This window comes from Sus scrofa, chromosome 6 (genome assembly GCF_054392235.1).
Source record: "Sus scrofa isolate SSC_HxYL_T2T_F1_AM1 chromosome 6, Sscrofa_HxYL_maternal_Yorkshire_Landrace_v2.0, whole genome shotgun sequence".
Lineage (NCBI taxonomy): Eukaryota > Metazoa > Chordata > Mammalia > Artiodactyla > Suidae > Sus > Sus scrofa.
Genome location: NC_139388.1, coordinates 71336479 through 71350473, shown reverse-complemented (window position 1 = coordinate 71350473; position 13995 = coordinate 71336479). Strand labels below are relative to the sequence as shown.

The window sequence follows — 13995 nt, the reverse complement described above, 5'->3', positions numbered from 1 at the left end:
TTCGGGGGGAATTCCAGGGCTGTGGCTGGTCAGGACCGAGAGGCCTCTGATGCCATCTGGGGAGGCCTCCAGGATCCCGTGCGTCCCCCGAAACTCCAGCCAAACCTTTGTGGGGAGTTCCTGTTGTGTCTCAGCAAGTTAGGAACCCCATGTTTTCTCTGTGAGGGTGTAGGTTCGATCCCTGGTCTCACACAGTGGGTTAAGGATCTGGCACGGCCACAAGTTGCAGCATAGGTCACCACAGATGTGGCTTGGATCTGGTGTTGCTGTGGCTGTGGTAGAGGCCAGCAGCTGTAGCTCCGATTCAACCCCTAGCCTGGGAACTTCCACATGCAGCAGGTGTAGCCATGGGGAAAACAAACAAACAAACAAACAAAAAAACGTTGTGGGTCCTCGAACATTCTCCGTGGGAGAGAGGAACTCACAGGGGTTTGTGCTTTGGGAGTTGGGCTGAGGCTCTGTTCTGAAGCAGCGGCCTCACTTACATGTTGAAGAAACGGAGGCAGTGAGGTCAGGTCAAGATGGGCCTCCTTCTGCATGAGAGCTGGTGAAGGAGGGGTGCCAGCTTCATAAATCTTAGAATTCAGGAGGAGACGAGGCTTTCTGAGTTCCTCGCTGGGTGCGGTGGCTGCTTAAAGAGCATAAACTCTGCCCTTTAACCTCTGGCCCTCTCTTTGCACCTTCCAGCAGTGAAAAATGTGGTCCAGGCACAGAAGCTGGCCGACGTGGACAGCGAGCTGGCCGCCCTGCTCTTCAGCCCGCGGCAGGGGAGCCGGGGGCCCCAGGGTGCTGGCCGCGAGGGGGACGCCGTCCGCAGGCGCAAGCTGGAGCGCATGAGGGCCGTGCGGCTGCAGGAGCGCGGAGCTGAGCCGGGCCGCCGCGGGCTGGGTGCACTGGTGAGGCTGGGCCCCTGTGCGGGCAGGTCCTGCAGAAGGTTGGGAGAATAACCCCGTCCCCTTCCCTCCTCTCTCTCGAGGGCTCCCTCCTTCCCACCGAATCCTAGTTACAGAGCGTGAGAACCTGATGTCGCAGGTGTCAAGGGCAGTGTCAGACCAGAATTAGTGGAGAGCTTTGAATAAAAGCCATTTCATGGGCTCCACTCGAGTTGGCTCGGGGGGGGGGGCGGTCCTCGGAGCCTCGGCTTTTAAGAAAGCGCTGCAGGGGATTCTGAGGGTTCTCTGGGTTTGGGGAGCAGAGCCAGGAATGACTTCTAAATCGCGGATGGTCGCAGCACTCATTCTGATCAGAAAAATGCCCATTTTTGACTAAAAATCTAAATAAGATCCTGTCATTTTTTTTTTTTTTTTTTTTTGGTCTTTTAGTGCCCCACCCACGGCATATAGAGGTTCCCAGGCTAGGGTCTAATTAGAGCTGCAGCTGCCAGCCTACACCACAGCCACAGCAATGCCAGATCCTTAACCCACTGAGCAAGGCCAGGGATCGAACCCACGTCCTCACGCATTCTAGTTGGGTTTGTTACCACTGAGCCACCGTGGGAACTCCAAAGTCCTGTAAATTTTGCAGCTAAGAGGTGGGAGGAGAGAATGGTTGCACCTCATGAGTTTCTGGAATAAAGAAGCCACAAGGGCCTGGGGGTCCTCTGGCTCTGCATCCAGGCAGGACAGTGTCTGAAGAGACACCGTCCTTCTCAGGGGCCAGGCCTGTGTCCTCTTGGGCAGCAGTCAGCGTGCGGGGCCCTCCCTCCGTGCCTGCATAGGTGGCAAGGGCCCTGCCCTTAGGGGTGCCTCGGAGGAAGGGGATATAAACCAACAGGCAAAAGACTCTTGGGTCCAGTGGGGAAGGATAGGGCACTGGGGAGGGCACACAGGCTGGGGGCCCAGACCACTGGTTGGACTGGCCGGGTCCTTGGGTGGAGGGGCCAGAGTCTTGCTGGCTGAGGGGCAGCTGTGGCTGTGACAACACCTCGAAGGGTGGCTGGCCCCGAGGGCTGGGCTGGGGACAGGCTTCCCCCACCGGCCACAGGGCACCCAGGCTGCCCCTCCTCTGCAACCTCTGAGGCTCCGTCCGCTGTCACCTGGGTCACCAGCGGTCCCTCCTCCGAGCGCTCAGGCCTCGAGAAGGGCAAGTCTGCAGTCCCATAGCTGCCAGTCTTGTTCTTACCCTCGTCGTTATTATGATTAATTTGGCTGGTTTCCTCTTATTTGATATGTTCTGATAGAGAAATCAACAGCTTAGAACCCTCATTTTGAATACAGCAGTGAATTTGGAAGTAATTGGATTTCTAAATGCGAGAAAAATTTCCACTAAATTGTAATGATTTCCTGGGTTTGTAGCCTGGGAGAATTCTGAGGTGAAAGTAACTTGATTTATCAAATGCGTGGTAGTCTCCCTCCCTTCCAGAGCTTTTGAGGAAGGGGTGGGAATCATATGAAGTCACTGAGCCCTTGGGAAGAGAACTGACCGTGTCTCAGCTGTCCCTCTGCATGCAGGACCGGTGTGTGGAACCGCGTGGCACCGGGGTCACGCACAGGGAGGCGGAGGACAGCTGAGGGCAGCTGTCTCTCCTGATGGTCTCCGGGAGGCTGAGGGTCTCGGGGCCCCTTGGGGGAGGGGGTGTGGCCTCGGGGCCCCTTGGGGGAGGGGGTGTGGCCTCGGGGCCAGGAGCACAGAGTGTGGGGCCGAGGCCTGTGTTGAGATCCCTGCTGCGCCCCAGGACAGTCGCAGGCCTTTGAGGGTCACTTGGCCTCCTCTGGGCAGCGCCTGGGACAGTCGCTGCCTCCTCTGCCCTCTGCACACCCCATAGGGCGAACCCCAGCAGCTCCAGGATTGCCCCACAAAGTGGCAGACTGGCAGCACTGGTCCCAGGTGCTGTGTTGTCACTGTGCCAAGTGCTATGGGGGAGAGAGCTTTGCTTTCCAGAAATGCCAGCCAGGGGTTCACCTGTCTCAGCGCTCTGGGTGGGTGATGTGCTCGTCCCTGGGGCCTGTCACGGGGCCCACAGTGCGAATCTCGGGGTCTGAGGGGTCCAACCCGTGTCATCACCTTTGCCTGCAGGGGCTCTGGATTAAGAAACCTTTCCTCCAGGACCACGGCAGAAAGAGACCAAAGCGTCACTTCTGTTTTATTGATAAAAGCTGATGCCGGAGGATGGGTTTGTGTCTGTACAGGGCATCCCTGATGCTGGTCCTGGGGTTAGCGACAGACTTGCAGTCCAGGTTGAGCCAGACAGCTGCTGGCACCTCCATGGGCGGCTGTTTCTCGCCGGCCTTGCCGCCTGCCCAGGAGCAGGTGGGCGCTTGGTGTCCTGGGGCCACACCGCCTCTGCCCGTGGCTCTGGCCCATCAGCCCAGGGAAACCAGGGAGTGGCTGTCGCTGTGCCCGGCAGTCACTCTGACAGGCTAGTCTGACACCCATCTTCATGTGGCCTCTTCCCCTCGAGCCCTCATCCCGGGGCCTCTATAGGCCTGTCCCCTCCACTCGGAAGTGGGTCGGAACAAGCACTGTCTCAGTTCAGGACTGAAAAGCAGCTCTCTGTCCATTTCTCATCTGAAGTCGTGTCTGGCTGTGTTATCCAGCACAGCCTGGCAGAGGCTTCCTTACATCCGGAAGCTCTCATCATAAAATGCCCAGGATGGAGTTCCCGTTGTGGCTCAGCAGATTAAGAACCCAACATATTCTCTGTGAGGATGCAGCTTCGATCCCTGGCCTCGCTCAGTGGGTTAAGGATCCCGTGTTGTGGCTGTGGTGTAGGTGACCGATGCGGCTCGGATTCCGTGTTGCTGTGGCTGTGGTGCAGGCCAGCAGCTGCAGCTCCAATTCAACCTCTAGCCTGGGAACTTCCACTTGCTGCAGGTGCGGCCCTAAAAAGACAAAAATGAACGCCAGTGTGACCATGATGGCGCTCCCGTTTTCAAATCCCCAGGAAGAAACCAAAGGCTCAGCTTCGATGCCCTTGCTGGGAAACGGCCCAAGTTTTGGAAAGTCCACATCCAAAGTAATTTAATCAGACATCAGATTTGGTCCTCGCCTTTTGCATTTAAAGGCGTTTAGATGCCCCCCCACCCCGCCCCCTACCCTGACCTGGAAGGATCAACACTGAAAGGTCTTGGCCAAGGAGCCTCCGACAGGCCCCACATTTTGCTACAAGGTGCAGAAGAAAAATAAGCCCCTGTCCAGCCTCTAAAACACATCTGGGTGCCCCCCCCCATGGAAACTTGGAGCATTTGAGGAGGAGGTGGGTGGAGGGTCTGTGCTGAACCTGGGGTCGGTCAGGCTCAGCCACAGCCCCTCCTGGACTCCGCTCACTGGCTGGACTCTGGCTGCCACGCTGGATGTGGCCAGGGAGTCTGTCTGGGGGCTGTTATTTCCTTGTTAACGGCCATCTCTGCTTTTAATTTCCAGCCGTGCCTGGGGAGGGTGGGGTGGTGGTTGTCGTGGGGTGGGGGGCATAAAGCAGACCCTGCTCCCCATGGGTAGACAGGCAGCCCCAGTCCCTGTCACCCAGAGTGGGAGGTAGGCCAGTCCCACCCGACCCAGTGACCCTGTGCCAAGGAAGCGGGCGGTGGCGATTCTGGGGTGGGGTGGGGACCAGAAAACAGCCCCGAGGGTGTGTGAGGCCCCGTGTCCGCAGGCCCAGCAGAGCGCCCGCGCCCAGCACGCCCGAGACCTGCAGGTCATCGCAGCCTACCGGGAGCGCACGAAGGCCGAGAGCATCGCCGGCGCGCTCAGCGCTGCCATCACCACGCGCCACACCCTGCGCGTCACCCTGGGCGCCGCCGAGTTCTTCGAGTTCGCTCTTCGGAACCCCCACCCCACGCAGCACACGGTGACGGTCGAGGTGGACAGTCCTGAGCTCAGGTGGGGGGGCGCTCCCTGGGGGCCGCGGGCCCGGCGGGTGGGGGCGACGCCCCGGGGCCAGGCCCGGCAGGAGGTGCCCCTGCGCTGTCCCCTCCCTGCAGCGTCATCCTGGACAGTCAGGAGTGGAGGTACTTCAAGGACGCCGCCGCCCTGCACACGCCCCTGGAGGAGGACATGTTCCACCAGCGGGGCCGCCTGGCCCCCCAGCTCTTCCTGCGCCCCGGGGAGACCGCCCACGTCCCCTTCAAATACCAGACCTTCTCCGCGGGGCCGCACGCCTCCGCGCAGGTACGGAAGCCCGTCTGCCCTGCGGCGGGGCTGCTCTACGTAATGTGGGGGTTCAGGGTCCTCTTGGCGTTTCCCATGTGCTTCTGTGCGATGGGGAGGACTGCGGCACCTGCCCCTTGATGTGCCCTGGCACCTGCTCTGTGCTGTAGCCCTGGTCTCACGTGCCCTGCGAGGTGGCCTCAGCAAAGGCTAGACCACCTGCTCTTAAGCAGCTAAGAGGGCCTTTCTTAAACCTCAGGAGGGCTGGCGGGTTGAAATTTGCCAGCATTTTCTGTTGTATAGTTACTGCCATCTGCCTGCTTCTTATGCAGCGTGAACTGCAGAGACTTGGAGATGCCCTGCAGGGGTGCGGGCCACACATGTGTGTGTGATGTGGCGGGCGCGGCCTGCGTTTCTCTCTTTTGACCTTATGAGGTCAGCTCTGTAGGCTGATAGTCCCTGAGGTGGGCGCGAGGCTCCCGGGTTTCGGCGTCGGCTCTTTGGGGACAGGAGGTCATCAGGATGGCAAAGACGCCAGGCCTCTGCTTTGGGTGGAGCCGGGTTACCGGGTCTGACCCCCCCCCCAGCTCGTGGCGGCCTCTGCTTCCTCTTTGGGGCCGTGGGGTTGGCTGATAACAGCTGCCACTGGGGTGGGGGGGGTCGCTGTGAGAGTGAATGAGATTCGGGGACCCTGGGCCCAGGGTGGCCACTGTTTCTCAGGTGCAAGGCCCTGCAAGGAGGGCAAGTGCCTGTCACCCTGGGCCCCATCTCACAGCCTGAGTGCTGCTGACCGGTTTCTCGCAGGCCTCCGCTGAGCTGAGATCCGAGCAGGACACAGACGCCGAGTCGCCTTGCAAGGCCAGCATGCTGCCCACCAAACACGCCAAGGTAAGGGGGCAGAGACAGCAGGCCTCTCCACCCGGTGTTCCCAGGTCCCGTGGTGCCAGCCAACTGTGCTGGGGTCTGGCCCCTCTGTGCTCTGCTGCGCCTCCTGGAGGGCAGAGGTCTGGGCTGGGCCTGGGTGGGAGCGGGGCATGGCCCCCCGAGGGGACTTCACCTGTCCCAGCAGGACCACGACAGCTTCAGCTGGACATTGGTCTGGCCTCTGGGCTGGTATCTAGCATGGACACAGCTCCTGGCACCTGGCTATGTGGCAGCTCTGGGTGTGAAGCCAACACCCAGTGCCTGCTGCAGGCGTCACTGCATGCAGCCCCCACGTCCAGGGTCCCACCACCCCTCTGACCCCGATCACAGCCTTCCTGTGTCGTGTAGGATCCAAGTGTGTGTGTGTGTGTGTGTGTGTGTGTGTGTGTGTGTGTGTGGGGTTACTTCAAAGGAAACAGGACTCTGTCTCCAGTGCCACCTACAGGGGATAGCAGTTTGCAAGGCACACTTATCAACCGCCTACCTGCCAATAGGATGTCCCTAGCAGAGCTTGGAATGCGGTCGTTTTATAGGAATTTCTGACTTGTTTATTTATTTTGGGGGTAGGCAGATGCTTTTTGTGGTGGGTTGAAAGTAGAAACAGAACCACTTCCCCCTCGCCCTGAGGACAGACGCTGGTGTGGTCCCAGACCGAGGAGCTGGCCTCCGGTTGCAGCCCTGCGTTCCTGAGTCCCGCTCCCTTTGTCCCACCGGGCGGCAGCCCTGTGCCCGTGGCCCCATCAGCAGGGAGATTTGCTGTGTTTTATGTAAAAGTGGAGCCACAGTTTTGCCTTTGTCTAAGAAATATGTTAGTTTTTTATTCAACCTGTAGATAAAATCCGAGAGGCCAGTACATTTTTCCTTATTATGTGAATTTGGAGTTTTTAAACATCTCCCAGCTATGTCTTGCGCGTTTGCTCATGGTTACTTCAGGACGTATCTCTAACAGCGGAGGACTTTTTTAAGCCTGGCTACGTGCCATCACCTCGGCCCCCAAGTTAGCAGGAAGTCGTCAGATGCCAGATGGAGCCCATGCTCACTCGTCTTTACCGTGGGTTTGTGGGATCGGGGCTGCTGTCCTCGGCGCTCTGTCCCTGGAGTCGCCAGGCGGGGCCAGGCTCGGTGACTGACCCCTGCAACACCCGCGGAACCCACAGTGGCTGGTTATGCTGGTGGCACGATCTGTCCTAGGGTTCCACTGCCCACATCTTTCACCCTGTCAGGACGGAAAATGGTGAAATTGTGCCTCTCTTTCTGGTACTTATTACCTGTGATACTTCTACAAACAGGAACTTCCCGTCTTGGGAGTTGCCTTACTCTGAAATATACTTCATCCCAGAAAGGCATGGTAGACGTTGGATTCTTTCCTCTTACTTATCAAAAAAAATTTTTTTTGGCCTTGCCCATGGGCAGTTCCTGAGCCACAGCAGTGACAATGCCAAGTCCTGAACCACTAGGCCACCAGAGAACTCCCTATTGATCAATTTTTAAAATACTGAGCTGTGCCCTGGGAACCTCCAAAGATGGTTTGGTTTTTGGAGTCTTAGTGAGAACGTGTGGTTTGATATTTGTGGAGTGCCAGGCACTGGGTGATAAAACTGTCCTCTCTCTGGCCACTGCTATCGCTTTCAAGTTAGTGCCTGCGCAAAAGAAACCAAAAACCAAAAACCAACCAACCAAACAAACAAAAAAACTCAACCAAAAAACCCTTTTTATTTTGAAATCATCTCAAATGGAGAGAAAAGTTATAACATAGAACAAAGAATTCCCATCTGTTATTTACCCAGGTTTTCCAGTTGTTGACACTTCACACTTGGCGTCTCATCTGTGTCTCTATTTATCCTTATTTTTTCCAGAAAAGTTTGAGAATAACTTATCGACCAAATAGCCCATTGCCCCATGAAACGCAGGGCTCCTGTGTCCTGAAAATAACAACAGCAGAGGCAGGAGAATCAGGACACTGATGTAATCCCCTCACAGACCCCGCTCACATTTCGCCAGATATCCCATCTGGATCCCTCACCCACTCAGGGTCACATGGTGTGTCTGCTGGGCCTGCCCCAGCTTTCCTCCTCTTTCACGGCCTTGGTCCCCTCCAGGTGTGTGGGCAAGACCAACACATGTCGCTTGGAGGCCAGAAGAGGGGTGACTGCGGAAGAAAAATGGGGACAGTGACCTTGAATTCCGGAGGGGCTTTCTGGGGGGGGGGTGCTGAGGGCACAGAGAGCTGGGCGGCATGCTCTGCGCGCCAGGTCTAAGCCATCGTGGCCACTGGGCAGGTGGGTAGCTGCCCAGTTAGAATTCATCTGATTACACGACGAAAAGCTTTCCTGTGAAAACCCTCCAAAGTAGAAGAGCATCCTTCCTCCGTGGAAGGTTTGTCCGATGGGAAGGTTCCTGGCCTCGGGGTTGGCTGTGTGCCGCCCTCCATCCTGGGCCTAGAGAGAGCTCGCTGGGCCGACTGAGTCCTGGAAGAAAGATACCTGCTCCATTGGTTTCCCAGTCAGGCCCTCATTTGCACATAGACTTTTTTTTTGGCTTTTTAGGGCTGCACCTGCAGCATGTGGAAGTTCCCAGGCTAGGAGCCTAATCGGAGCTGCGGCTGCAGGCCTGCACCACAGCCGCAACCATGCAGAATCCAAGCCATGTCTGTGACCTACACCACAGCTCGCAGCAACGCCGGACCCTTTACCCACTGAGTGAGGCCAGGATCGAACCCACGTCCTCATGGATACTAGTCAGGTTCATTATTGCTGAGCCAGAAACACAGATCCTTTTTTTTTTTTTTTTTTAAGTAGGTAACTTTTTTTTAAAGAGAACTGTGGGTGTTCTTGCTGTGGCGCAGTGAGTTAAGAATCTGACTGCAGTGGCTCAGGTCGCTGCGAAGGTGCAGGTTTGATCCCTGGCCTGGCGCCGTGGGTTTAGGATCTGGCATTGCCACAGCTGTGGCTCGGGTTCAGTCCCTGGCCCTGGAACTTCCGTGTGCCTTGGACGTGGCCATTAAAAAAAAGTTTGTATTTCTAGGCACAGCCCTTGTTTATAGCCTGGGGTCAAAGAGCTTGTGCAGGCATGCTCTGTCCCTGCCCATGAGGCCCTGGCGAGGTCAGGGTCCCGATCTTTCTGGGACCACCTCCCAGCTTGCAGGCAGCGGGCACGTTGGAGGGGGACTTGGGGCTACAGGCCTTTCTCACTGACCTTCTTGGCAGGCGCCTGCCCCACGGGAAGTGGCAGGAGCAGCAGCTGTCATGGTCCATGTGTCGGGACCCTGGGCTGGTTCCCTCCCTGCGGGCTGGGAATGGGCTGGTGCAGACCCAGTGCCTGCACTCTGACCTCCCTGTCCTTCCCGCCTCGCAGGGGCGAGTGGACCCCTTGGGGGTCCTGGGCCCTGCATCCCAGGCCTCCCGCTCTCCTGGCAGGTGCTGTTCCGCACGGGCAGTGGCAAGCCCCTGGCCGTTCTCTGCCTGACAGTGGAGACGCAGCCGCACGTGGTGGACCAGGTCTTTCGCTTCTACCACCCGGAGCTCACCTTCCTGAAGAAGGCCATCCGCCTGCCCCCCTGGCACACGCTTCCAGGCAGGTCCCGCTGTCCCCACAGCTGCGTTTGGCAGGTTCAGCAGGCAGAAAGGGCTTCCCCCCCAAGGGTGACACGGGGCCTCCTTGCGCCACCCCGTGATGCTCTTGCACCGCGTGGGGCACGGCTGGAAAGCCGTTGACAGGGTGGCCGTCCCGCCTCCTCTGAGGTGACAGGGTGCTCTTCCCTCCTCCTTGGCCGGCCGGTCCCATCCTCCTGAAGTCACAGCCCTGGGAAGGCTGCCGCGCCTCAGGGGTCAGACTCTGAGCCCCCCTCAGCCCTGGGCCTGGCCAGCTGGCCGGGTGGCCCTCCACCTGCAGACCCATCTCGGTTCTGTCTGGCGCCTTTTGGAGCAGAACCGAGTCCACGTCCGGCCCCCTGCTCCGCGGTGCCCCCAGCGTGTCGGTCCCCCAGCGGGTGTTGAGCGCCTGCGACGGCCCAGGCTGCGGGAAGACATAGCTGTCGTGATCTCGCTCCAGGTGCTCCCGTGGGGTTGTCCGGCGAGGACCCCCCGGTCCACGTCCGATGTAGCGACCCGAATGTCATTTGTGAGGCCCAGAACGTGGTGAGTTCTGCATCCCTGAGCCGGAAAGACGCTTGCCCACGAGGCCCTGGCCACCGTCCGCGCCCTGGCCTCCCGCACCGCGTCAGTTTAGGTTTTTGCTTAACGGTGTCTGTCTGAGGTGCTAAGGGGCTATTCCGACACCCTCCTGAGAGCTTTCTGAATGCGTCTTCGTTTTTTCTGCTGGCAGATCAGTTCCTTGATTATCTGAATTTAAATTAAAAAAAAAAAAGGCATGGGCAAACTGAGTAAAGTGAGCGATAATTAAGGCACTTATTAATTGCCATTGTGTAAGGATAACGGCCATGATTATGTTAGGACCGGTTAGGAAACTGGATAAGATCTCCTGCAGAATATAATTATGAAGCTCAATGTGAAATCAAGAAGTTAATGATTTTCTCTTGCAGTGAAAAAAAAGAAGTGAATGGTGCCTAGTGCAGGAAATTAAAAATGTGTTGGGGAGGGTGGGGGGGCCTGGTTCACACCTGTGTCCGCCTCCTGGGGGCTTGGGCGGCCGGGGTCAGGCCAGGGAGGCAGCGGCTTTCCTGTGACGCCCCCACTGTCTGCCAGGGCCCTGGGGAGCCCCGCGACGTGTTTCTGAAGGTGGCCAGTGGTCCAAGCCCGGAGGTCAAGGACTTCTTCGTCACCATTTACAGGCAAGTACGGGGGCCCTGGAGGCCTAGAGGGGTGGGAGAGGGGTGGGGAGGCAGGCTGGGGACCGCTGGTGGCTCTGGAAGCGGGCCAGCCCCGGCTGTTCCTAGACTTGTGATGGGGGAGGCCACTGGGTCTTGGTCACTTGCGGTAAGGGTCTCAGACTGGCAGGGGGCTTGCAAGGGTGCCACCGGCCTGAGGGACACATTGGAAGTCCAGCTAGAGAGAAACTCAAGGCCACTTCTGTCCCCAGACAGTGCCAGGCCGGCCAGGCAGCCCCTGTCCCAGTGGTCCCCTCCTGAGATTGAGGGACTGTGGGCGGTAGTCCTTTGATGCCCGAGGAAGTGATGGCCTCGCCCCTTTGCTTCTCGCCAGGCGTAGGGACCCCGGTCCCTCTGCCTTTTCCTCTAAGAGACCCTTGAAAACTGCTGCAGGCTGGAAGGCCTGGGGCCGCCTGAGGATGGGGTGGGGTCCCCTGAACCCAGTGCCTGTCCCGGCTGGGGGCTGTGCCAGGTCTGCTCGCGCCGTGGGGTGGTCTCAGAACGTTGTCCTCGTCACACCCCAGGGGCAGCGTCGCCAAGCCCATTTTACAACCAAGGGTCAGTGTCCCCGGGCACCAGGCGGAGGGTGCAGGGCCCTGGGCTCAGGCCTGTGGGACCGCCACGTCCATGTTCTCATCCAGGCCCTGCCGCCCGTGGTCATTGCTCTGGGCCTGGTTTGGGAGGGAGCTGGCCTGGGTGCAGATGCCCACGTCGTCACTCACTCGGGGTCTCTGTTCAGGGTCAAGCCCCGCAGGGGCCGCCTCTCCTGGGAACCTCTCCTGGAGGAAGGTGGCCGTAGGGGGTGACGGCCGCCTTCTCGGCCTCTTCCGCTCCTCTCTCGAGGTCAGGGCACCGTCCCCCGCCGACTGTGACTGGCTTCTGTCCCTCGCAGGGACCACTGGCTGGCGACGCCCGTCCAGACCTGGCAGGTCCACCTCCACTCCCTGCAGCGCGTGGACGTCTCCTGTGTCACGGGCCAGCGCACCCGCCTGTCCCTTGTCCTTCGGGGGACCCAGACGGTTAGGAAAGTGAAAGCTTTCAGCTCACACCCCCAGGAGCTGACGGTACGGCCTCGGGGGGTCTCGTGGGGGTCCCCAGCCTCCTCCGTTCCTGGCCGCTCCGGGAGGGCGGGGGTCAGGCTGCGGCCCTGTGCTGGGTCCCCAAGACTTGGCCTGATCTTCCTGCACATCGCCTTTATCCGAGGTGCCAGCCTGGGAGGAGGGACATGTGAACCCTGAAGGCCAAGTTGTAGAATTGTTGGGGGGAGGGTATCAGTAGTGACCCTGGAAGTAGCTCGGCCTCAGGCTCACGTCTGGGCAGTGAGGGCCGCCAGAGTTTAGAGCCGTGGTGTGGTCAGCCCTGTCTGCTGTGGCAGCTCGGGCACCTAGGGGGTCACGGCTACGTGGGTGGGGACTTGCCCCCCACAGGGGGGACACAGCCTGTGACCTGCCGTGGCTCTGGCACTGGCGGTCTGGCCTCAGGTGTGGCCCTTTCACTTCGGACCTTGGGCTGGCGCAGGTGTTCACCCCGAACCCTGGGCTCCCCTGGGGTACTCTCAGCCCCCCCGGGGCCACGGGCACCCGGACAGCCCCCACCCCACGGCTCGAGGAGCTGCCCCCCACCTGCTTCTCTGTTGCCCCTGAAGACGGACCCCAAAGGGGTCTTCGTGCTGCCGCCTCACGCGGTACAGGACCTGCACGTGGCCGTGAGGCCCCTCCGGCCTGGCAGCCGGTTCGTGCACCTCAACCTGGTCGACGTGGATGCCCACCAGCTGGTGGCCTCGTGGCTCGTGTGCCTCTCCTGCCGCCTGCCTCTCATCTCCAAGGTCTGATGCGCGATGTGCCGGCCACACGGCCTGGTGCTGGGTCCCCTGATGGTCACCCGGTCCCCTGATCTGGCCAGCCACCCCCTCCCTTTCTGGCTGGGAATCTGGGGAGGGGGTGTTTGTTCCTGTCCCGTGAATCCCCTGGGCCAGGTGCTCGAGGCCTGTCTGACCTATTCGTGGAGGTGTCCAGCCCCGGGGGGCCCAGGGCAGGGCTGGGGCCGTGTTCGGGGAGGAGCTAGCCCACGCTGCCCTCCCGCAGGCCTTCGAGATCACGCTGGCTGCGGGGGGAGCAAAGGGCGCCCACAAACGCATCACCTACACCAACCCCTACCCGACGCGGAGGGCCTACCGCCTGTGCAGTGACCACCCTGACCTGCTGCGCTTCCAGGAGGATGCCTTCCAGGTGTGGGGGCTGCGTGGGCAGCGGGTCTGGGTGCGGCGGCTGAGAGCGTCCGCCTGTGCCTGGAGCCTGCGGGCCAGCACGGGTTTGGCCGCGCGGAAGCTGCTGGAGGAGAGAGGCCGGCGGGGGTGGGCGCTGGGACCGCGGTGCTTCTTACAGGTCGGGGGAGGAGAGACCTACACCATCGGCCTGCGGTTCGTGCCCCGTCAGCGGGCCGGGGAGGAGGAGATTCTGGTCTACATCAACGACCGCGAGGACAAAACTGAGGAGGCCTTCTGCGTGAAAGTCTCCTACCAGTGAAGGCTGCCCCGGTGCCGACTCGGCGCCCCCGCCTCCGCCATGGGTTCCCGGTGCCCAGGCCAGCAGGGCCGCTGCCGGTGCCAGGCGCGTGGCAGGCCCCGCCAGGCCCCAAAGCCCGTCCCTCCCCGAGGCACCAGGGTGATTGTCACCCCCGATGACATTAGGGTTTGCTCTCAGCGAAATGTATTTTAGGAATCTTTTTAAATGACAAAATTATGTTTTTTTACTGAGTTTTGTACAAACCATATTATTTGCTATGTAATATTTTATACTGGTATATTTTTTCAAAAAGTTCTATGAAATATTAAATTTTTACAAGTCTTTTCTTTTGGTGGTTTTCTTGAGTGTTTTTTGCTGTTTTCACCATTGTCCAAGGTTTTCTGTCGACAGCATAAGTTTGGTTTTCCCTGGAGGATGGCATGCCGGGGGGACAGTCACGTGGCCTATGGCTTGTGGGCGAGTCTCCTTAGTCCTGACCTGAGGGGAGGCCACTGCTTTTGTTGTCACGGGTCCTTCTTGATTCTGCACTGCTCCCCCCAGCCCCCGCACTTCCCCCTGTAAGGCCCTTTGATGACACTGGGACCCTGGAGAATCCAAGACAGCTGTTCTGTCTCGATCTGTATCTTGGGGTTCCTG

The 13995-nt window shown here is 59.4% G+C and overlaps 1 long non-coding RNA gene across 13 annotated transcripts in view; it reads left to right on the top strand.

Moving 5' to 3' along the window:
- LOC102166225 (nephrocystin-4) overlaps window positions 1-13685 on the top strand; it is a 112930-nt gene extending 99245 nt beyond the window's left edge. For 7 of the 13 annotated variants that reach the window (XR_002344866.2, XR_002344867.2, XR_002344862.2 and 4 more), the window contains 11 exons: window positions 688-896; window positions 4592-4818; window positions 4920-5106; window positions 5890-5973; window positions 9426-9582; window positions 10060-10145; window positions 10713-10798; window positions 11727-11898; window positions 12480-12659; window positions 12919-13062; window positions 13219-13685. This is a non-coding gene — a long non-coding RNA (nephrocystin-4). Of the gene's footprint in view, window positions 1-687; window positions 897-3711; window positions 3956-4591; window positions 4819-4919; window positions 5107-5889; window positions 5974-9425; window positions 9583-10059; window positions 10146-10712; window positions 10799-11726; window positions 11899-12479; window positions 12660-12918; window positions 13063-13218 lie in introns of those variants that run through there. The other 6 variants (XR_014806981.1, XR_014806980.1, XR_014806984.1 and 3 more) reach the window with 6 other exon arrangements.
- Window positions 13686-13995: the final 310 nt, after the last annotated feature.